General features: G+C 42.7%; 1 long non-coding RNA gene across 1 annotated transcript in view; it reads right to left on the bottom strand.

Annotated features, from left to right (window-relative positions):
* Nucleotides 1-751: 751 nt before the first annotated feature.
* Nucleotides 752-20,994, bottom strand: part of LOC106037272 (uncharacterized) — a 67,685-nt gene continuing 47,442 nt past the window's right edge. The window contains exon 3 of the long non-coding RNA XR_010832029.1: nucleotides 752-10,876. This is a non-coding gene — a long non-coding RNA (uncharacterized lncRNA). The remainder of the gene's footprint in view (nucleotides 10,877-20,994) is intronic.

Genomic DNA, 20,994 nt, shown 5'->3' on the forward strand with positions numbered 1-20,994 from the left:
CTTCAGCAATCCTTACCAGCAGCCTTCTATCCTCTGAGCAAGTTGATTGTTGGGGTGCGCAACAAGCTCACCCCAGCAAAATTACACCTGCAGAACCTTTTATTTTGCCACAAGCAGAAAATCAGTGGTGGTCTCAGTACTGTATGGTGTACTCTAGCAAACATCTAGTTCTTCTCCATGTATCCCAATGCTATGCTATGAATTCCCTGGATCTAAAGGGCTTAAAGCTGAGAGGCTAGTACATCATGTCATACATCCAAACATTTGAGTCCTTGCATAGACCAGTACCAAAGTTTTCTTGAACTGATCCCACTTTAAACAGGCACATGTTCATTTGGATTTCAAAAATAAAAAAAAAAAAAACACCTCAATGTGTCTGAATGAACACTCACTACACCCACATCACTGTTACGTACAATGCTGAGTAATATTCAGATCCTTCTGAAAGAAAACCAAAATGCTCTCAAGCAGATAGGATCCCATTAGACAAGGGTGTTCTACTGGGCCATGCACTTGCTGAAGAAAAGAAATTGGGACTGTAATTATAGATGCTCTTTTCCACTATTGCACATTCCCCCCGAGTTTGAAGAACATGTGCTGAAGGAGAACAGCATTTGTTAGCTGTCCACAAAGATAGACTGAGTGGGCAGCCAGCCCCAGCTATTTTCTTTTCACCAGGCTAGGAACAAATTCACAACTAACAACCAGGACCACAGCTCCAAGTTTTGTATCTTCTTGTTCAGAAAATAATACATACCAGCTAGACTTACACTGATTCTTAGTACATTGCTAGAGCTGTACCAAGAGTAGCATACAGCGGTCCGCTTCAGAGTAAAAGTCTGTATTTCAAACACTGCAGACTCAGGCAAGAATTCAGCATTAATGGACAACTATCAAGCTTAATTACATCACAATAAATTTGAGGCAAATTCTCTCATATGGTTAATTAATCCAGATTGGCACTAAAACAACTGAGAGTCCATGAGCAACTGAGCATCTTCATAATATTAAGTTATTTATGATCAACAACGTTGTCTTAAAATATTCATTGTGCATTATCATATAATAAACCAACTTGTACATTTATTATGGTATAATTTCTTAGTGTTTTAGGCTGTAAATCTCCTAAGATAGCAAGCAGTAAAAAAAAAGCACCAGTTCCTTGTGGTTAGGGAAACAAACAGAAGATCTGCTGTCTAGTTTCAGGTCTGCTGTTGGGCTGCTGAACAACACAAGCCCCATCTCTCTCTTCCATTTGCTAGCTGCACAAGGCCAGTGCTCTATTCAGCACTGTGAAACCCGGATAACCTTATTATGAAGGATATGCAACAGGAATTGTAACACATTTAATTGAAGATGACTAAAAGGCTGGGTACTAGGTGAACTGCTTTTATGTGTCTAATGGTCTATCACTAGAATGGCTACCATACCTCCACCTACCCAGGCTTTTCCAAAATCAATACCTGCAGACAAATGACAAGTTTTCTTTTCATGTATTTGACCATTTCCTGAACTGTGTTTTCACTTCCAGCACTCTCCATTTCTGGTCACAGCATTTAACTTTAACAGCACAGACATCAAGTCACTTCATTATTCATTTCCTCTCGTTAATGTAAATGACACATCAAACCTCCTCACTAACCTCCTGTCCCCAGCTCGGTGCAGGCACCTCTCAAAGAGACAGGAAGAAAACTCACTCCCGTATTTCTGATTTGGCACATTTAGGTGAATTCAGTGACCAGTGTGAGTAAGAAAAACAAATAAAATCCCTTGGCCCAAGTACAGCCAATGGCCATGCAGGCATTTCTGCAGCATTGTCCTGTAGATAGTGCTATAGAGGGTCGTGGGTACTATAAATAGCAGTGGGTGCTATAGACAGCAGTGGGTGCTAAAGAAGCACCTGTTGGCTATATAGTTTATATTGTGATAACCCTATCAGGTACGTGGACCTGCAGGCGTATGACATCCTGAGCAAGCGACTCCCACCGGAGGAGTGTGGCTACTTTTGAAAACATTACTTTCTATTTCAGTTTGAGGACAGCTTTGCTGGATTTTGTTGTTGTTGCTAAAGCTGACTGATCCTATACTCTGGTGATACATTATTCTCCCTCGCCTGCCTTCACCAATCACCATATCTCTGTCAAAAGTGTTAGAATCAGTTGGCACAGTTGCTTTGTGAGTGGGAACAAGCTGGGTCTTTTGGAAATCCTATGAATTTTCATAGTGAGAAAGGTTTATCTACAGAACCTGGCTGAAATTTCAGTGCTGGTGTTATGTCTTCAAGATGCTGAAAAAAAAATAGTCAGCACTTAACAAGCCTGAATTATTGAGTCTGAATTATTGAAAAAAAAAAAACACACACCCAATAACGAAAAAGCAGTCAGTCATAGAGGACAATTGTGATTTCTGCAAAAGCAACTGGAACATTTAATAGACTTTTTAAAAGCCTGGAATGAAGTCACAAAGTCCTCAGATGTTGAATTAAAATATCCACAATAGCCTGTTCTGAAATGGAGCCTGGGATGTTTTAGAAGTAGAATAAATTGCAGACTTCACACTCGGTGCCAAGAATTCAATTCCAACTTTTAGTTGCTTCACTTCAATATTGTCTAAACTCACCTTTTTTTTTTTTTTTTTTTCTTTTCCTGTGTGTTGAGATTTAGAAATGATATTGCTGTGCTGGCAAGAACTGTTATTAGGTGCTGAAAAATTCAATCATGCAGCAGGGAGTGGGGTGGGGGGAAATGTATGCCAGGTTATTTATTATCTCTCTGTAAGAGCCCTGTATTTTGTCAAGGCAGCATCCTAAGGAAAATTTTGTTGTAGTTATAAAGACAAGAAGGCAATGAAAAATCCAGTTAAAAATGTAGAAATTCTGATAGTAGCTCTATATTCAGTCTAGTTTAATTCAGTTACATAGCTCTAATATATGCTGATCTAATTTAGAACCAGTGAACAGCTATTAATAGAAATGTGTCTTGGATGCTAATAATGTGGGCTTTATGCCCCTGCCTAAAAGCTGATATGTTAGAAGCAATAGGAGTATTGGTGTTACAGGGAGCCGCCGTGCCGTGAATTACTCAGTGTGGGTGGGATCTTCCCACCCAAGAGACCCTGTAAGCATTAACGGTGCCCCTCTGCATACATGATGCAAAAGACTGTCATTTATAGTCCCCAAGTGGTGCAAAGGATGACTGGCCTTCAAAAAACACAGATGGGAAGGTGTTTATCCGGAAGGAGAAGCAGTTTGTGAGACAGCATCTAATACCTATCATCTCCTGCACCCCACACACATCTCTGTCTAGCCATCACAGCCCTTCGAGCTCTGTTCCAAAAATAAATAAATAAAGTCACAGCCTGTATCACAGAGCATCCAGCAGACACTAAGCACGTTGCAGAGAGGGAACGGAGGCGTCCTGTGCAGACGCAGACGCGAGGCACTGCCAACTGCTCTGCGTGCAGCACACGTGGCCGTCTGTCCAGCAGGGACCGAGGGAGGAGGACTTCTCAGGTCTGGTACACCCTGGTGCTGCAGTAACGCAGCATCTTCCGTTTCAGAAGGAAAAAGAGAAAGAAGATGGTCGTCATAAGGCTTTAATGGATTTTCCTGTCATCAGGTGCTGGACTGATGTCTCCGTGATTAGACAAGTACCACTAAGGAGCAAGAGAACCCAATGGGACTAAATTGTTAGGGCAACTGAACGGAAAGTCAGAGGCAACCCAGACCAAAAAAACTATGATCCCTTTTCTCCACATTACTTATCTGTAGCAAAAACATCCAAATCTGACTTTCTGTTCTTTGGCTTTGATTTTTTGCTGTTTTTACACAAAATATCAAATGACAATAGAATAAAAACAAGTCCAAAAAGGCTGCTTATTCGGTTTTACAACAGTAAGTGGTGGTTTTCTTGACAAAATTGGGAAGTTTTCCAGGAAAGTATCAAATTCCATCAGTACTTTCACTGGGAAATTACATTTCATTGTGATACATTCAAATCATTTTGTTTCAATAGAATAATTTTAGCTACTATTATGACTGTAGAAATAAGAGCAAAATGTTCTAAATTACTATTACGAAGCATTTCAAGAAAGCCATTTCAATTTTTCAGGAACAAAAAATTTCCCAGACTTCAGCTAGTATTTAATTTTGACTTCTTGAGCCAGGTTGAAAACTAAAATTGTGAGTTTTCTGCAGAATGAAAATTCCATTTTCTGACCAGCAATCTTCAATAATAGCATTTGAAATCTAATACGAAGGACTACAATGGACCTATTGTCACAGACCACTATGGGGCACTGCTCCAGTTTTCTCCTGGCCTTTTGCCTTACAAAAACCACACTGCAAGCCCTCAGGAGTATTTTGTGGGCAGCAGCAGTGAGCTGCACACAGCACATCAGCCCGCAATAATGGTCAGGAGAGGTCCTGGCCACTTCAAAATGTTACAAAGCCAGGTTCAGGCAAATCTAATAAACCAAAGAAAAGGAAAGCTATTTCAGAGAGCAGCAGAAGGGAAGAAAGGGAGGGGAAATAGAGTTATGGGAATCCATTTACCCACTGCAGGCTTCAGTGGGTCTCACGCAAAATTTGCAGAGACAGAATGGGTCACGGATGTTTTTTCCCTGTGCTTGGTAACTTAAGTAACTTCGTCTCATACCTTCCACTAATTCAAAATGAAAGACAAAAAGAGAGAAAAAGAAAAAAGAGGGAAAAAAAGTGATCTGTGTCTGAGCAGGAAAGGTAAGAGACACCCCTAGGAATTTTAGTTTGTGTGTAGAGGCACCCCCTTCACCCACCTACTCGGTGCGCATTTCTTCCCTAAGCAGATGCTGCTTTTCTCGGAGGGTCAGCATTATGCTCCTGTACCCTACGGGAAGGCACTTTGGAAAGCATTTTTCTGCAGAGATCAGACCAGGTATTTCTGTGGTCCCTTCTGGCCTGCACAAGCTCTCCACCCTCCACCTGGGCAGTGGGAGCAAGAGAGATGAAGCACCCTGGGGGATTTCTGCAGAGAGCTTTATCTGGGGAATTGCTTCTCTCCAACATGCTCAAGGGCTTGCACAATCTGAGGGCATCCAAATGTCTCTTTCTTTTTTCTTTTTTTCTTTCTTTCCTTTTTTTTTTTTTTTTTCCTTTTCCTGATAAATGTCACATCTCAGAATTCTGGTCTTTCAGCTGGGGAATAACACAGAGGGTTCCAGGGATGAGCATCACACACAGCTTGAAATTTTTTTCAAGGACATTTTCGTAAGAGAAGGGGGAGAAGGAGGCATGCACATGCAGAGGCCCTGCTGCACAGCTCTGCACTGGGGCAGAACCAGGAGTTGTGGTTCCACTCCAGCCACTGAGCACCATAAGAAAACCATCTTGGATCGGGCTGGGACCCAGATAGATCCCCTTGCTGTCACACACAGCCCTGCCCCAAGAGAGATATACAACAGGGAGGTCTAGGCTGCTCCTACATGGCCTCTGCCCCCCATTGGTGTAAAAGCCCCAAAGTGCTGTGTGAAGACTTCTGCTGCCCCCAGAGAGGCCCCAGCATCCTACTCAGTCCCTGCAGCGGGCTGCTTGCCATGAAATCAAAATGGTAACTTCTGGGGGGGACCAAAGTAGAGGTGGCTGCTAACACGCTAACAGCAGTGCACGCAATATCCTTCTGTCCCCATCCCGTCTCCATACCCCGCACACCCCCGTGCAGCACGGAGCAACCTGCCCCTCTGCAGATCCTGCCACTGGCAGCAAAGTCTCCTGTGCTTTCTGTCTCCTTGCCGAGTTACAACTGAGCTGAAACTGGGTAGGAAATGGGAGAGGTGAAGTTGGACAGTGTGAAAGGGGCCAAAAGGGTGAACCTTGGGGTGGAGGAAAAGAACAAATGGCCAAGTGCCACCTTGGAGGCCAGCAGCTGAACAGTGCTGGATCCTGTCTGTGCCCTTCCTGGTGTGAAAACGCACTCCTTCTGCAGGCTGGGCAAGAGGGATGGATTTCATTTGCTTTTCATAGGCATCTGTCCTGAATATCACCCAGAATGCAGCGATCCAACGTTTATAAGCCAACCATCAGCAGGATTTTATTTCCTAACCTCTCTTTAATTGCAGCGTTAACTTGTCAAATACCACAATATTGCTTTCCCATGACCTTTGCTGTTAACCAGAGACTTCAGGGCAAGCAGGATTGCTTCTCGTGTTCGCAGCAGCTGTGGGGAGCAGCCGACTGCGTTAGGCAATCTGCAGCAGAGGGACTGACTCAGAAGCACTAACCGAAGTGTGAAATTTGCCTTCCCCTCTCTTCTTAATCAGCCCTTCACATTTAAAACCTCTGTATCCACTCGGGTGCCACCATACTAGGGGACAGCTGAGTGAATACAAATTATGGCGTATTCATTAATTGTGAATATGCATCAAACAGGCCAGCTAGCGCCAACGTGCTCATGTTTTGGAGGGTCTCAGCAGCACGACAGCAGGCTCTTTAAGAAGCAGAAATATTGTAAAGGGAAAAAAAAAATATCTGGGAAATAATGAAAAGCTGTTTGAACAGTCAGAACATGTTATACAGAGCCAGACCTTGCTGGGAGATTTTCTTCCAGGGAATATGCATATTCTCTGTGTCCATTAGAGCAAATGCTGGTCTGTTTGTATCCCCACTGGTGCTTTGTGTCTTCAGCATAAAGCTAGTGCTGTTTCAGGCCATGCAACAGCACTAATTCAAAGAAAAACTCTTCTGTAGTCGTATCAATGTTCTTTGGCTTATGTTTGCATTGCCAATAAAGAGGAGGTCCAGAATAAGTTAATGAAATGCAAAGATCATTCCAAACAAAATTAAAATTTTCTACCTTCACCACAGTCAAATATCCTTTTGAAATCGTTTGAATTATTTTACTCAACATTACCAATCTGCCCTTTTTTTATTATGCTTTAAAATACACACACGAACACGTTTGTAATATAAGTGATGCCAAACAATACAGAATTTAGAAAAAAAAAAAGAAATTAATGGCTTCTAAGAGAGAGAGAAGAAAGCACCTTTAAGCCGTCTAAAAACACTCTCTCAACAGGCAGTGGCTGCCCTCTTCATGTGTTCCTCAAGGAGAAGCTATCAAAGCAAGACACAGCTTGTATCTGCTACACCACCCCTTGTAATCTCACTGCCTTGAGATGAACCTTGAGCTTCATCTTCTCCATGGGAGAAAACAATCACATTTACCACATTTATAATGAGATAAACCAAGCTCAGAGCACTTCACAAACTGCAGGTTATTGCCTGCATTGCATTAGTAGAGCAATATGGACAGAAAGATAGAGCTGCGTGCCAAAAGTATTCTAAGTAAGCTGGTGATGGGACCAGACAAGGACTCCCCATTCGTGACCCTCCATGCCATCAGCCTCCCTGGGCCAGTGTCCCCAGATTGTGCCTGCGGTGGGGCAGGTGATGTCTGGGAGCATGGGGAACTGCTGGCTTGGGTTGTCTGGTCTCAGCTTCCCTTCTGAGCTGTGGATCAGCGTACAAAGGAGGAGTACAGCCAAGCCAAGCCAAGACAAACAGTCTTGGCTGAAGCACAGTGAATATTCTTTTTTTTTTTTTTTTTTTGATAACAAATTGCAACACTTTCAAAATATTTCCCTTGGAGGCTTTTCATATGCTGTGGGCAGTGCTGTCTGTTGGAGATTTGGGCTTGATTTTGGGACAGGATTAGTTTCTTCAAAAAATATATACAATAATAATAAATTAAAAAAAAAAGAGATAAGCAGGGAAAGAACTACCACAGTGACAGAAACACGAAATCTGTTTTCTAACTACATAGGGTCACATACGGCAAAATACCGTGTCATTATAAAACTTCACATTTGAAGTTTATCAATGTCTTCTAGGCAGCAGTTCAAACCCTCTCAGGGTCTATTTGAGCCTTTCAGTATTACCAAACACAGAGAAGGAATACTTTGGTCCCTCAGATGAGAGCTAAATGCTGCTTATACCACATGGTCATTCAGGTGTTCATAGAACATCTTGTCATAAGGACATGGACCTTTGGCTACTTATCCCAGTACCCAAAGCTATACAATACATGTCACTCCTAGCCTTTGCCATCCCTCAGGACATTCATGTAGCAACCTAAAAATGGTAGCATTTCAGTGGTGGAGGATATTTGTAACTTGGGAGATGCCTTTCGATCCTTCAGCACAAAAAGCAGAGGAACCCGAGGCTTCTGTCTTCATTGCTCCTTGAAGCAGCTCATGCACCCTTAGCAAACAGAGGGCAAGCTTCAAATATTTCAGTCTCAGGGCCACACAAGTGGGGTGAGTTTGTACAAGAGCATCAGGAAAACACACCCAACTGGTCTGAAAACCTTGGCTTGACTAGTGGGAAATGAACTCTCCCAGTTCAATCTTTGATGAAAACCAGGCTCCTTTATAACCTTCCCTGTGTGTTAGGATAATCAACACCACAGCTCCACCGTTAGCCCGTGATGAGGAGCTGTTTAGGATGGGAACAGCAGAGGATGCTTCACGCCAAGGGATCAACACATCTATCTGGGGCAGTCGCAACACAGCCTACCAGTCCTACGTCTGGCTCATATCCATGCTACTCATCCCTCGCTCTCATAAGAGCTGAGCTCCATCTGCAAAGCTTAAAAAAGGAAAAAACAAGCAAACCTTTATTTTTTCCCCCCCTCCATCAAGTTCTGTCTAAGCAGACAGCTTTCAAAGGTCTCAGCATTTTCCGAGTTGCAGGTTCCCTTTATGTTTCTCACAAAGTGGTTGCCCACAGTCATCAGATCTGTTTGAAAACCTTTGCCTTCGCCACGTAGGAAATTAGACGCACAATTGCATTTTCCCAGGGTTTCAGAACGGTCTCCCTGGCTCACAAAATAGAGCATAAAAGAGGCAGGTTTGTGTCTGAAATACAGACAAATAAATGGTAGCTCACATTGTGAGGATTTGTTTATTTAGCAAAGACTCGGAATGACAGATGAGGACTTGAAAGGAAAGGGTAAATGTGATCCTTATTTTGTCCACCGCGTGGAACTTCTTTTCCTAATCCTTCAGCCATTTGAATACGACAACTCCTGGAGGCTGCCAAGATCAGAGAGACAAAAAGGCAATCCTTCATGTAAGCACCAGCCCTCAACTTTAAAAGCTCCCTGTGCACTCTTTCAACTTATGCCCCCAATTACATTTTCTTAACATTTGAAAATGCTTCAGGACAGCGGGTGCCTTCCTCACTCATGTGTTGTTCACACATTGTTGCCTGCCTTCCCTGTGGTTGTCCTCTCCTACTTTAAAACCTCACCTTTCCATAAAGGTTAGCATAATAGCCTTGTCTCCCGAAGGAAAAGAAGTGGGAAGCCAGAGGATCTGCAATCCTCTGGTACACGCTAGCCATATCCCAGCCTGACCTGTGACAGGTCTATGCCCTGAGCTGCTTGGTCTAAATGCAAAATTTCTGCTGCAGGAAGAAATAGTTTGGGTGTACACCCTTATGAGGGCTGTGTGCTGCCAACCACCAGTCCCCCTCCACTGGGGCTCTGCTGGCTGCAGCCCCATCTGACTGCCGAATGCTCCACATGGAGATGGCAGAGCAGGAGAGGGGACAGCCCCTAAGGAAGGAGGCTGTGGTGGTGAGGATGGGGATGGTGAGTCTTGTCTGAGAGGGTGAAGAGCCACTGCCAGGTCACACAGGGTAGGTTGGTTACTTGGCTTTTTTTTTTTTTTTCCCCAGGTGGGAACACATTAAGCCATCTTTTCCTGTATAAAACATGTGGATAGCTGGCATGTGGGGCTAACTACCAAGTCTCTCTGAATACATCGACACTGTGAGGTCCAAAGCACCTGTCCAGAAGGCTCCAGACTTTACCTGGGAGTTGAATCCCACCCCAGGGGTCTCCTGGTGCTACACTGAGCTGGGACAATGGCTCAACTTTCTGCTGCTTCCAATGCATTGCATTTTTTTTTCCTAAGAACTCAGCTGAAGATTTATCTGGTCCCACACCCAATCTCCTTGATATTTGAGAATGAAGCTAATAGTCCAGGCCTACCAAAATGGCTAGTTAGCACCTTCTGGTGATGGCCAGACAGCAACGCAAAGACCCAGGGAATGAGCTTTTGTATCTTGGGTACTTGGGAGTCTGTGGAGGAAACCAGAAGGTAATAAAGATACACCACTTAAAAATTCATATCTACATAATGAGTCCTGCAACACCCTTCTTAACCAAGAATGCAAAAGTCCCATATAATTGGGGAAAGCATTTAAAGCAATAAGAAGGCACTGCTTCCTCCAAGTTGTTCGAATAGACATTAACGCTGCAGAGAGAGTTTGCAAATCATCACAACCTGCTGCCGAGCAGCTTGCACAGCACAGAGCATTGCACGGGCTGCCATCTTGGTCAGCCTTATTAAAAAATAAATCATGTATAGAAAGGGAGGAGCAGCTTTGTGCTGCTCTGTAAGGGCTCCTGATTAAGCGCGCTGCTGCTTTTAATGACCCTCAAATCTGGCATTTTAATGCCTGGCAGGGGTGCGGTGCTTTGATTTTACAGTATCAAGGGCACATGAAAAACAGATTCAGATGATTAAGTTTATCAATATAACCTTTCGCTTCTCATTTCTCTGTAGAGCACTGCAGGGTTTCAGGCACAGAAAAGAGACAGAACTGTCCTGGTACATCTTCCCTGCCTCCAGCCTCGTAGCAGATCTTACACTCATGACCTAATCACACACAGTGACTACCGATTATCAGTCTTTACCTGTCGATGAAGCCTGGGATGGGCTAGTTGGAGCATTTTCAAGCAGGAGGGAGAAAGTTCAGTGCTTGTACCACTCCCTCACCTTTTGTGTTTCTATCTATGTCTGGTGGGATTTGTGCTGGTCTATCCTGACTTGCTACCTGCAAGAAATGCAAAGAAGGGAGAAGATTTAATCCTTACTGCTTTCAATGTCTACCCTCCTGCCACCTGAGCAAAATGCCAGCAATAAGCTTCATCTGAGCGTGAGGCGAGGGAAAGGAACAGCTGTCCTAGCATTTCTTATCCCCCTTCGTCTACAAGAGCATTCAGCTAAGCCTTCAGGATGTGCCACCATCGGATGCCCTCAGAGGGCCTTCTCATTCCTCAGGGCCTCTTGAGGGACACTGGAGGAGAAGGAGAAATGTGTAGGACATTCCTCTTAGCAGGACAGCAGCAGCAAAGCTAGAGAGGATGCTCTCTGAATGCATACTGATAACACAAAATGTCTTAATTCCCACTGTCCCACAGCCTTTCTTCTCCGGTGGTGCAGCTTTACCATGTGGCAAATAATATGTCTTGAGGCTACCGGGTCAGGAGGAAATGCTGCTAATATCTAGTGTGACTTTCTGTGTAATGCAGAACCTAGGACTTCCTGGGACTTCACCCCATTTAAACTGCAGTTCTGTTTTAGAAAAAAATGTCTAATCTCAGTTTAAGAGATGCCAGCAACAGACAGCTGACAACTCCTCACATTTGCTCCGGTGATTACTTGCCATCGCTATGAAAAACACACTGACTGTTTCTAGTCTGGATTTAGCTTGGCTTGAATTTCCGGTGCCTGCGTACGAGATTATGAAGAGGAAGTGCAAGTTTAGCAAAGTTTAGCACAATTGCCTTTAGGAACACCTACAGCATGTAAAAAAGCTCATTCACTGGGTTTGTAACCCATTTCTTTCACAGAGTACACGTACCAGCCCTTCATAAGGAATTTACTAGGGTGGCACACCTACATGGCATTTTCTACTGCCCATTTAGGTCTATCAGTGTAGGAAAGATTCCCTTTACAGACCTGGCTCACAGAGGTTATTACAGACATCTGAACTTCAAGTATCCTGACTTACCTATTCAAATCATAACCTTAGTGTATGTTCAGTAAGGACCAACAGTGCTCCGAGTTCAATCAAGTCCCCAAGTTCTGTAACACTTTTCAAAATATTCTTTTTTCTTTTTTTCTTCGAAACCAACTTGTTTTAGGAAAGAATATTAAAATCACAAGTTTGAGATACTTTTCCCTCACCTTTCAACCCGTGTTAGCAACTCAGGTTGCCATGAACCCAAAGTGTCAGTTTTGGAGTATCTAGGAAGAAGGAGTAGGAGCAATTACTTGCATTCTTTAAAACATGATTGATCTAATGCTGTCACAGGAGAACTCACGCCTGATTCTGATGGCACTGGCTGCTGAAACGAACCTAAAGTGTCACTCTGTGACTAAGAAACATAACAAAAAGCAGAATACATTTTCCGAGCTTAGGTCAAAGATCCCCTGATGGAAAATTCTGAAATATGCTTGGAGATGATTTTGCTAACATATAATTTTTGACATATTTCTGTCTATTTTAGGCTCTGTGGAACCAATAACCTATGAACGTATACAATACCTCGGTCTATACATCCTGATACTTGGGTGAACAGAGCAGCTTTCAAAGTTTCTGAGCTTGTCTGCTATTATTGCATATTTGACCATATTTTTAATTTTTTGCTGAACATATAATTAGTATGCCTGCCTCTTTTTTGAAATAGATTTTTAAAAAAAATCTATTTAAAAAAAAGTGATTTTTTTTTGGGGGGGGAGTGGGGAGGGAACAAAATAGTTTAAGTGACCATCAAGAACTGCTGATTCAATGAAAGCAAACCCTTTCAGGGACATATACACATTTTGATGGCAACCTTGGTCAGACAAGGTTTATAAAAATCAGAACAGAACTAATGACTCAAAAGGGATGCAGTGTTTCACCCAAGCCAAATAGGAAAGGGGCTGTTAATAAGAGCAGTATTCCCAAACAGGACTATGCTAGTTACAAACGTATTAAATACTGGTAAAGATTTTGAACCCAGATGTCCCACGATCTAGGCAGATACCCTTACAATCCAGTATTGGGGTCACTGCAACAGTCCATCTCTTTTCTACATAACTTCTGCTGGAGCTCTTCCCTTCTGCATTGTAAATGAAGAGCGGTGGGGAAGGCAGCAATTCTACAGACTGACATTTAGGGAGGGCACTCACCTCCAAGAATAGGGAACAGTTTACTCTCCTATAAACTAAACTTTATATGCCACTAAAAGAGCAGGCATGTAAAAGAAACTAATAACCACCAAGAAGTGGACATTTGTCACTTAGAAATTGAATAAATTCAACTGAGGAATAAAACTAGAGAGAGAAATACACTCTGGAGCAGGAAAAGCTCTTGGTCTGAATGCTGTCTCATGGTCATGGCTTTATCCTGAGTATCCCGAGTCCTTTTCCGCTCTGATCAGACACTTCACAGTTATCATCTGCAATTGCAAATCAAAACATTTTGATTTCCCAAGGAACTGAGGTATTTTTTTATTTGTTTGTTTTTTATCCACAAGAACATGAATCCTGTCTAGGATGTAAAACAGAAGGGAACAAAGATCACAGCCCCAGTAGGGCAGAGTAGTCCTAGCCCTTAGGCTCTGCCCCTTGGTCATAAATACAATAATAAGGCAAGCATGACTATCAAATGGAATTTCAAGGTTTTTCTACAAAACATGCCACAGTAACACCTGTTTATAGGGCACACGTGGCTGTGAGGCCTCTCACATGACAGCAGAACCACCACAAGAACAGAGGGACATGACAAGAAGACCACAATGATGTGGCATGCACCTCAGCTTCCCAAAGTCTACACATGAGATTGGTGGGCAAAGAACACTTCAATACTCCCTGGTCTGCGCAGACCTCATCTTTCCTGGCATCCACATCTGATAATTCCTACTGGAATCGTCCCCTGCAGATTTCCATCCAGAGGGAGGTTTAACAGTGAGTCAACAAGAAAATAAATGTTTTCCTGAACGTTGTCAGGAGGGAGTCATTGTTAAAGCCAGAAAAGTAGAAATGGAAGTGTACAAAGTTTAGGGGAGAACTTATCTGGGACAAAGTTCTCAGCAGCTCCATGCTGAGTGAATGGTCTGACCTCTGTGGATGTATACTAGTATACAGAAAATACAGATGTCTATGTTCTGTAAAACAAATAAGAGTTCTTTAAGGAGTAGTAATTTGGTTCCCAAGTGGATCATATTAGGAAGCTGAAGGCAGCAAGTAGTTGTGAGGTGATTTATCGTCTAATAAAATTGACAACAATAAGATCACTAAACTACATTTATTAAAAATAGATTAGTGTTGCATTTGGAAGAAAGATTCAAAGCAAAGGAGCATGGCACAGCTAATCAACTCCAGCTATGCACAGCAATGGCATGAGGAGAGAGTAAACGTCTTTCTTAGCAAATTGTTTGTGTAACTGACCAAAATAATAAGGGAAAATATTGAAAAGGAAGGTGGAGCAAGAAAATGAAATAAGAGGAGAAAAATATAAAAATAAAAACTCCTAGAATATCTTTATACATATTTATAAAGAGGTCTCATACACTCTGTTTATGTCTCCCCTGATTGTGGCATAATGAACTCAATGAGGCAATGTCCACGCTTCTGAAAGGATGTTGGTCAACTGCACGTCTTACAGACATATCTTGAAAGAAAAGAGACTAAGACGAGACTAAAGAGCATCATCCAACATCCAAAACTATCCTTCCATAATAAAGAAAGTTTTCAACACAAAATTGTCACTTTAAATGAAGTTTCTCTCAAAAACACACAGACTTACGTATTTGACTCATATCAGAACTTTCCAGTCTGAGGTGACTCCAACATGTTACCTGCATTTTGCAATATAGTTTAATTGAGGATGTTCTCTGACCCAATTAAAATAAATGTCACAATCCATTATCTTTCATGGAACAGAAATTCTGATTTCCATTTATGCTATTTCCTTCATCCAAGAGAAACTTAAAATGTGATTTAAATGAAAGCATGAGACAGGAAGAGTGGAAACACACCCTGTGCAAAAGACCCTTTAAACCAACAAAGATAATTTCCAATGCTTGGATGCTTAAGTCCACAAAGTCCAAATATAGAATAAGATATTTTGAATAGTAAAAATAACTAAGCATTGGAGCACAATGTGAAGGAGAGGGTAATATGGTGTACCATTATCTATCTGACCTTTGTAAGTGAAGGTCATATGTTTTATTAAAATGTATACTCTATTTCAATCATAAAGTATCTGGCTCCAAGAAGGATAAGCTTCTCTGTGAAGAAGACAAAAGCAGGTAATTACAATGGCTTAAACTCAATGAGATGCCATAGCAGGATATATGTGTTGTCAGGATATGTATACTACCTGTTGATGGGAAATGCTCTTTGCTGGACCAGTTTTGCATACCGGAGAGCATGGGACTTACCTGAGTGAATTTGGTGCTGTGAGTGGAATGTCACTTCTGGGTTAACAGATGAGTAGGTATAAAAATTTTGGAGGGTTTGCTCTGAACCAGACTCACAATGAAGTTTAGGGGTTGCTCTAAGACTTGCACAGCATGTTACTGCTGCAAAACAAGTTAGAGACCCTGCAGAAGTGAGTTCTGAGCTAGAACATTTGTCTTCCCTCTCCCCAGGCAGACGTGCAGGACGTGTGGCACCAGGCATGGCCCTGCAGCAGAAACAGCTATGGGACCATCTTGCAGCTCCAGGAACAAGTCACTATGAAGGGGAGGTTAGGCATAGATCTTATTTGATCAAACTGCTTCCTCCAAAATCATTGCAATGTGTTTTTAAGTGTTCCTGGGGAGGGTTATTTTACTGTAAGAAAGCTGGAGAGACATGCAGGCTTACAGGAGTGACAGAGGCTCTGGGAAACACTTGTGGCATTGCTTGTAAATACTTCAGGTACCATAATTCAAGGGCATACTCTGTAACCAGGTACAAGGCTTGGCTGTGCTGGAAAAATTACTAAACATTTGAGTTCCTAAAAATAGGTGGAAAAAAATAATGTAGCACAGAGGTGCAATTGCTACCACCATCACAGTTTACACTAGGAAACAGATACTGCAGAGATCCTGGTATCATCTCAGATCCCACTCTTATCCCCAGAAGCAAACATTCACTGCTTTTCAGCTGTGATCTCATCAGCAATCTTGCAAGCCACATCTTAATTTGGCGTGAGCAATTCCCAGATGTGAGGTCAGAAGTTTACAGGGATACAGCTAACTCAAGTGGAAAGATTCTTGTAGGTGTGGACATCATGCTCCCCAGTGCAATCGTGGGTGTGCTGCAGCCAGCCCTCTGCTCACAGCAAGCAGCTTTGTGCCAACATGCAGCAGAAATTACGATGAAACACCAGCCATGGGATTGAAACACTACAGAGGACTTAATAATCTCTCCAAAAGAACAGTAACCCTGGTTTCTCTGGCTCTGGGCAATACGTGGGTGCAAAAATTTCCTTCCACCCCTTGCCTTCCGTTTGCTTATGCAGCTCAAGCACTGCTGAGTTCTTGTGCCCGGCTCAGTGCTGCTCTGTGCCACAGACCCACAGAGCTCAGACCTCAGACTGGAAGAGATCAGAGATTGACTTCTGTGGGTGCATAGATAAATCACAGGAGCACCCAGAGCCCAGCATTCACACGTCATGCAGCTGAACTCCGCACACACAAAACAGCATCAGCACATTTGCAGTATTTCTGGACCGGTAAATGATCTCTAAATTTGGGCAAGGCTCACAAAATCCTTCTAACAGGCTTAACCCTGTCCCCTCAGCTCAACAGCTTCTCAGGAAACTCTTTCACCTGGCTGTTTGTAATTGCTGCTGCTGCTTGGGACTGATGAATTACTACCCCCTCAACCCCATACTGCTTCTCTTGAAGGCAGGGGGAATTTCAGCACATTATCCCCAAGGTTCAGAGCTTAACAAGGTTACCCTGATAACCAACAGGACCTGCTAGTCACAGTAACTCATTTGGAGATCCCCTGAACTGTACAGACCTTGCTCTCAGGGGAGCCAAGAAGTGAAATTCTTGGCCCTGAAGTGGCCTGGGCTGAGCGTGTTCATACCTCACACAGCCCTGAAGAGTATCCTGTGGCTGGGCAGACAGGCCCAGGAAGACATTATCAGCATTTTGACTCCCTTCCATAACTGCTCCCAAATTTCAGAGCAGTCATTTATTTTGCCCGGACAGCCAAAGCCTCGCCCAGCTCACAGGCCATGTTGAGGAAGCAATGTTGAAATGGCATTTTACAAGCTACTGATGAAAAAGAACAGGAGTCTCAAGCTGCTGGTCAACGATGCAGAAAAAGCAGTGGATTTATCAGCAAACGCATACGCAATAAGCACAGCGAGACAGAGCCATCCATCATCAATTTGTCGCGTGGGGCCGGGGGGGTTTATTGCCTGACTGACTGGCATCTGCATAAGCAGCTGGACTCCATGTTACCGAAGAAGATAAAAATAATAAATATGATTAATTAACAGCATCAACACCAGTCACATATTTGCATTACTGGAAAAGCTAATGGCTGCAAGAATAATATTAATATAGTGCAGCAATAAGTAATAGTATTCCTTAGCTATCCAGAGGAAAAGGTGAAATGAAATGGACTTACAGTACCTGCCAGGTCTGCTTCTGAAATTAAAAAAAATAAATAAATAAAAAAATCCAGATGAAGAATTGTAAGACTGAGCACCTAGTAGTTAGAAAATCTATTAAAAAAAAAAAAAAAGAAAATTCATAAAAGGATTTAAACTCCCAGTTTATTAGGGAGCACACTGAGGCCTATTCTCCCACTCAAGGGCATGGTTAGACTCAAAAGATTACCAAGGAAAGCAGCAAATTCTGCATCTCAGTGTTGTTAAAACAAGACTAAATGCCTATATCTGAGAGATCTGTTCTAGCTCAAACACAGGCTGGGATGCAACACACAAAGCAGGAATTACTGGGAGGAATTCTCTGGCCCGTGTTAGGCAGAAGCTGAGAATGGAGAATTATAAACAGCCTCTTCTGGACTTAAATTATGGCTTTCTGGTCCACTGCCTTCCTGTGCAGGGCAGTCCAAACTTCATCTCCCTGCACATGTGAGGACTCAAGGGATGCCGCCTCCAGGGAGGATGAACAGGCTTTGACCCTTTACCCTGCTCTCGGGTGTTCTGTTGGATCCACAGCTCCAGCCTATGGCTAGGGAAGCATTAAATAAACTTCCTCAGCAGGGATGCAATCACACCCCATCCTGGCCATTTGTGGCTCTACACAACAGCAAAAGCACTGGAGAAGGAAGAAATGCTGATGCTTCTTCCCTTTGCACACTCACACTCCCTTGGGGTGTCTGCCCCAAATCTTCATGTCTCAGAAGCTAACGTGACCAACACAGAGGGTGGGCACTAAACTCAGGTCTAAGACAAAATAAGGGATGATACAAGCAGACCCTGAGTACCTGCATAGTGCAAGGTCAAACAAAAAAAGCTACTTAGGAGGGAAGAAAGGGAGACACCCATGACACACCAAGAAAAGAGAAAAGGGAGGTATGTTTATATCAGGACATGCTAAGAAGGCACATCTTGCCTTTGCTGGGAAGTATGTCTGTGCTGTGCACTCATTTGCAATCTGGTACATCATCAGGATACAAGTACTTCTCACTCTCATCTGCGCCTTTAACATCCACTTGGGAATTTCTCTGTAACATCGTGGTAAATCCCACAAGCTCTGCCTGAGGGGATGCAGTTGTCTCTGTGGAGACCACAGGATGCACAGACTACTCGGATCCACGGGGGGGGGGGGGGGGGGGGGGGGGGGGGGCAGGGCGTGGGTGTATGAGCTATGAAATCTCAGTACCATTTGCATCAGTTTGCCTCACCCTCTTGGGCTATTTGTAAGCCTCTTATCACATTTGGCCATAGCTTATCATCAGTTTTTCCCTGCAGCAAAGACCAGCTAAGTATAGCCAACAAGTTAAGGGAAATCATCCTTCCGCTCTATTCAGCATCTGTAAGACTGAGTCCATTTTCAGAATAGAAGACCTCCAGAGGTCCCTTCCAACCCAAATTATTCAATGATTACCAAGGTACTACTATACCTAACCCCATGTGGTGCCTGTTCCAGGTAACAGAAGACTCCCCTAGAGCTTCAAAACACATTTCATTATGAAAGGGGGTCCCAGGCAGGAGAGAGTAAAACATGTCCTTGACTTCAGGATCAAGTTCATCTACTACTGATGCATGTGAAAGAATATGAGAAAACAAACAAACAATAACAAAAAAACAAATGAACATTTCAAGCTGGTGCAGACTGATGTGAAGAGGGAAAACACTGGCTACAAGTCATAAAGGCTTCTGATGTGGAGGTAGTATAGAGAAGGGTTTCTCCATGAAATTCTAGGTACTTAGAATTTCTTCTTGGGGCTCACCAAAGCATGGGCTTCAAAACCACGACCAAACAGCTTTCAAGAGCTTCTTGAAGTGTCCTTAGTTAGGACAAATTATATCGCCATTTAGTGTTTTGATTTCAAGATGGGCAACGAAAAGGAGTAATTAATAAAGGAAACTGCAAACAGGTGGAGAATTAAAGAGGTCTCATGTTTTTGCAAGGATAAGTCAAGAAAACATCCAAAGCTAAAAGTGTAAAGCAATGGATATGGAAAGTGCAGAAATCCTTCCATTCCTGGATCAAACACACTCCTCCTCAGAACCAAGCAGGAGTACTGGGTGTACAGTTACAGTTCAGCTTAGGTGTTGCCTTGAACAGATGATCTTACACAAAGCTTGACTTTGACTAAGATATTTTTAAATCAGATGCTAGACAGAAATACTTGAGAATAATCACAAAGCAAATATTCACAAGACCTGATTTGAGATGGAAAATAAGACAGTAAGGTTCTGCCTTGTATATGTATGCCCATGGACTTGGTCTGTGAGGGAGAAAGAGTGATAAAACCAAGATGTCAAGTAGAATAAAACAGATCAGGAGCCACACTCTATGAAAATGCTAAGCTCATAGTTGGATCTTGCCAGATTTAAGTAGGTTTGACTTAAAACAGTTATGAAGATACCTGCTAGGGACAGACACTCGAGTTCACTGCCTGGACTGTGTCTGATTTATCCATGTGGTGTGAAGAAAGCTGTGTCTCTGCTGAGGCTTTCTCTTCAGATAAATCTGATGGTGGCTGACTGGAGGAGTCTCAGATGGCCACCAGCTCAACCCCGGGAGAGGGCTTGGGCCAGCACCTTGCAGCATGGACGTGGTCTGCTCAGTGGTATTCACTGGTCAAAATATCTACATTATGAAGGCAAGACCGGGGAACACAACTAGGAACAGGAATCAAATGAAATTATGAGAAAAAAAAATGTAGCTTGTACAAGAGTTTTACCCTACCTGAAGCAATTTTATATAGTTAATGGATTGTGCCTTAGCATTAAATGCTTGGCATGAGTAATGTTTTCACACTAACTGGGAAAAGGTATCTTTTCTAATCTAGTCAAACGGCACACCACAGTTAAGATTTTATAATGCAAAATTGAGTAATATTTTTTAATGGTAGAAATGACAATCTCACACAGACTCTTTCTTTCTTAATAGTGGTGTTCCTTCTTCAAAAGCAGCTCAGGCAGCTCAGCTAAAACTTTCATACTTCATGTAATCCAGGCAAAATTATAGAGACAAAACCTCAGACGAAACTCAAGCTAAAAAAAAGGAAATCACATACCAGAAAAATAAATTTTAATAAGTCTTTCACAGACTATTCTTACAGGAAACTGCAAACAAAAATACTTCCTTTTATTTGTCCTAAATGGATTTTTTTTTTTCTATAAGGAGTTTGAGCTAGATACGAGTTGGCTACATGAAAGGGTAGAACTTGGAATTCCTGATTCCTTTAAAGTACAAACACTGATAAAAAGTTATAACAAGGATTTTTATCTTTTTATTTTATTTTTTTTTAATTCTGACCCATGGAAATTTTGGGGTCTACTGAGTGTTGCCAACATATCTTGGGAGAAAATTCGTGTTCAACATTTTTTCCTATGGCAAAGAAGAGAGACCGAAACTAATTGCACGAGGGATGCTCAACTGGGCTCAGGGGGGGCTGAGTGACAGGCACTGCTCTGCCAGCTCAGACTGAAGGAGTAATCCTGGTTCTTGTCACCTCTGATTGCTTTGAAGATGT

The sequence above is a fragment of the Anser cygnoides genome, chromosome 5 (assembly GCF_040182565.1).
Source record: "Anser cygnoides isolate HZ-2024a breed goose chromosome 5, Taihu_goose_T2T_genome, whole genome shotgun sequence".
Lineage (NCBI taxonomy): Eukaryota > Metazoa > Chordata > Aves > Anseriformes > Anatidae > Anser > Anser cygnoides.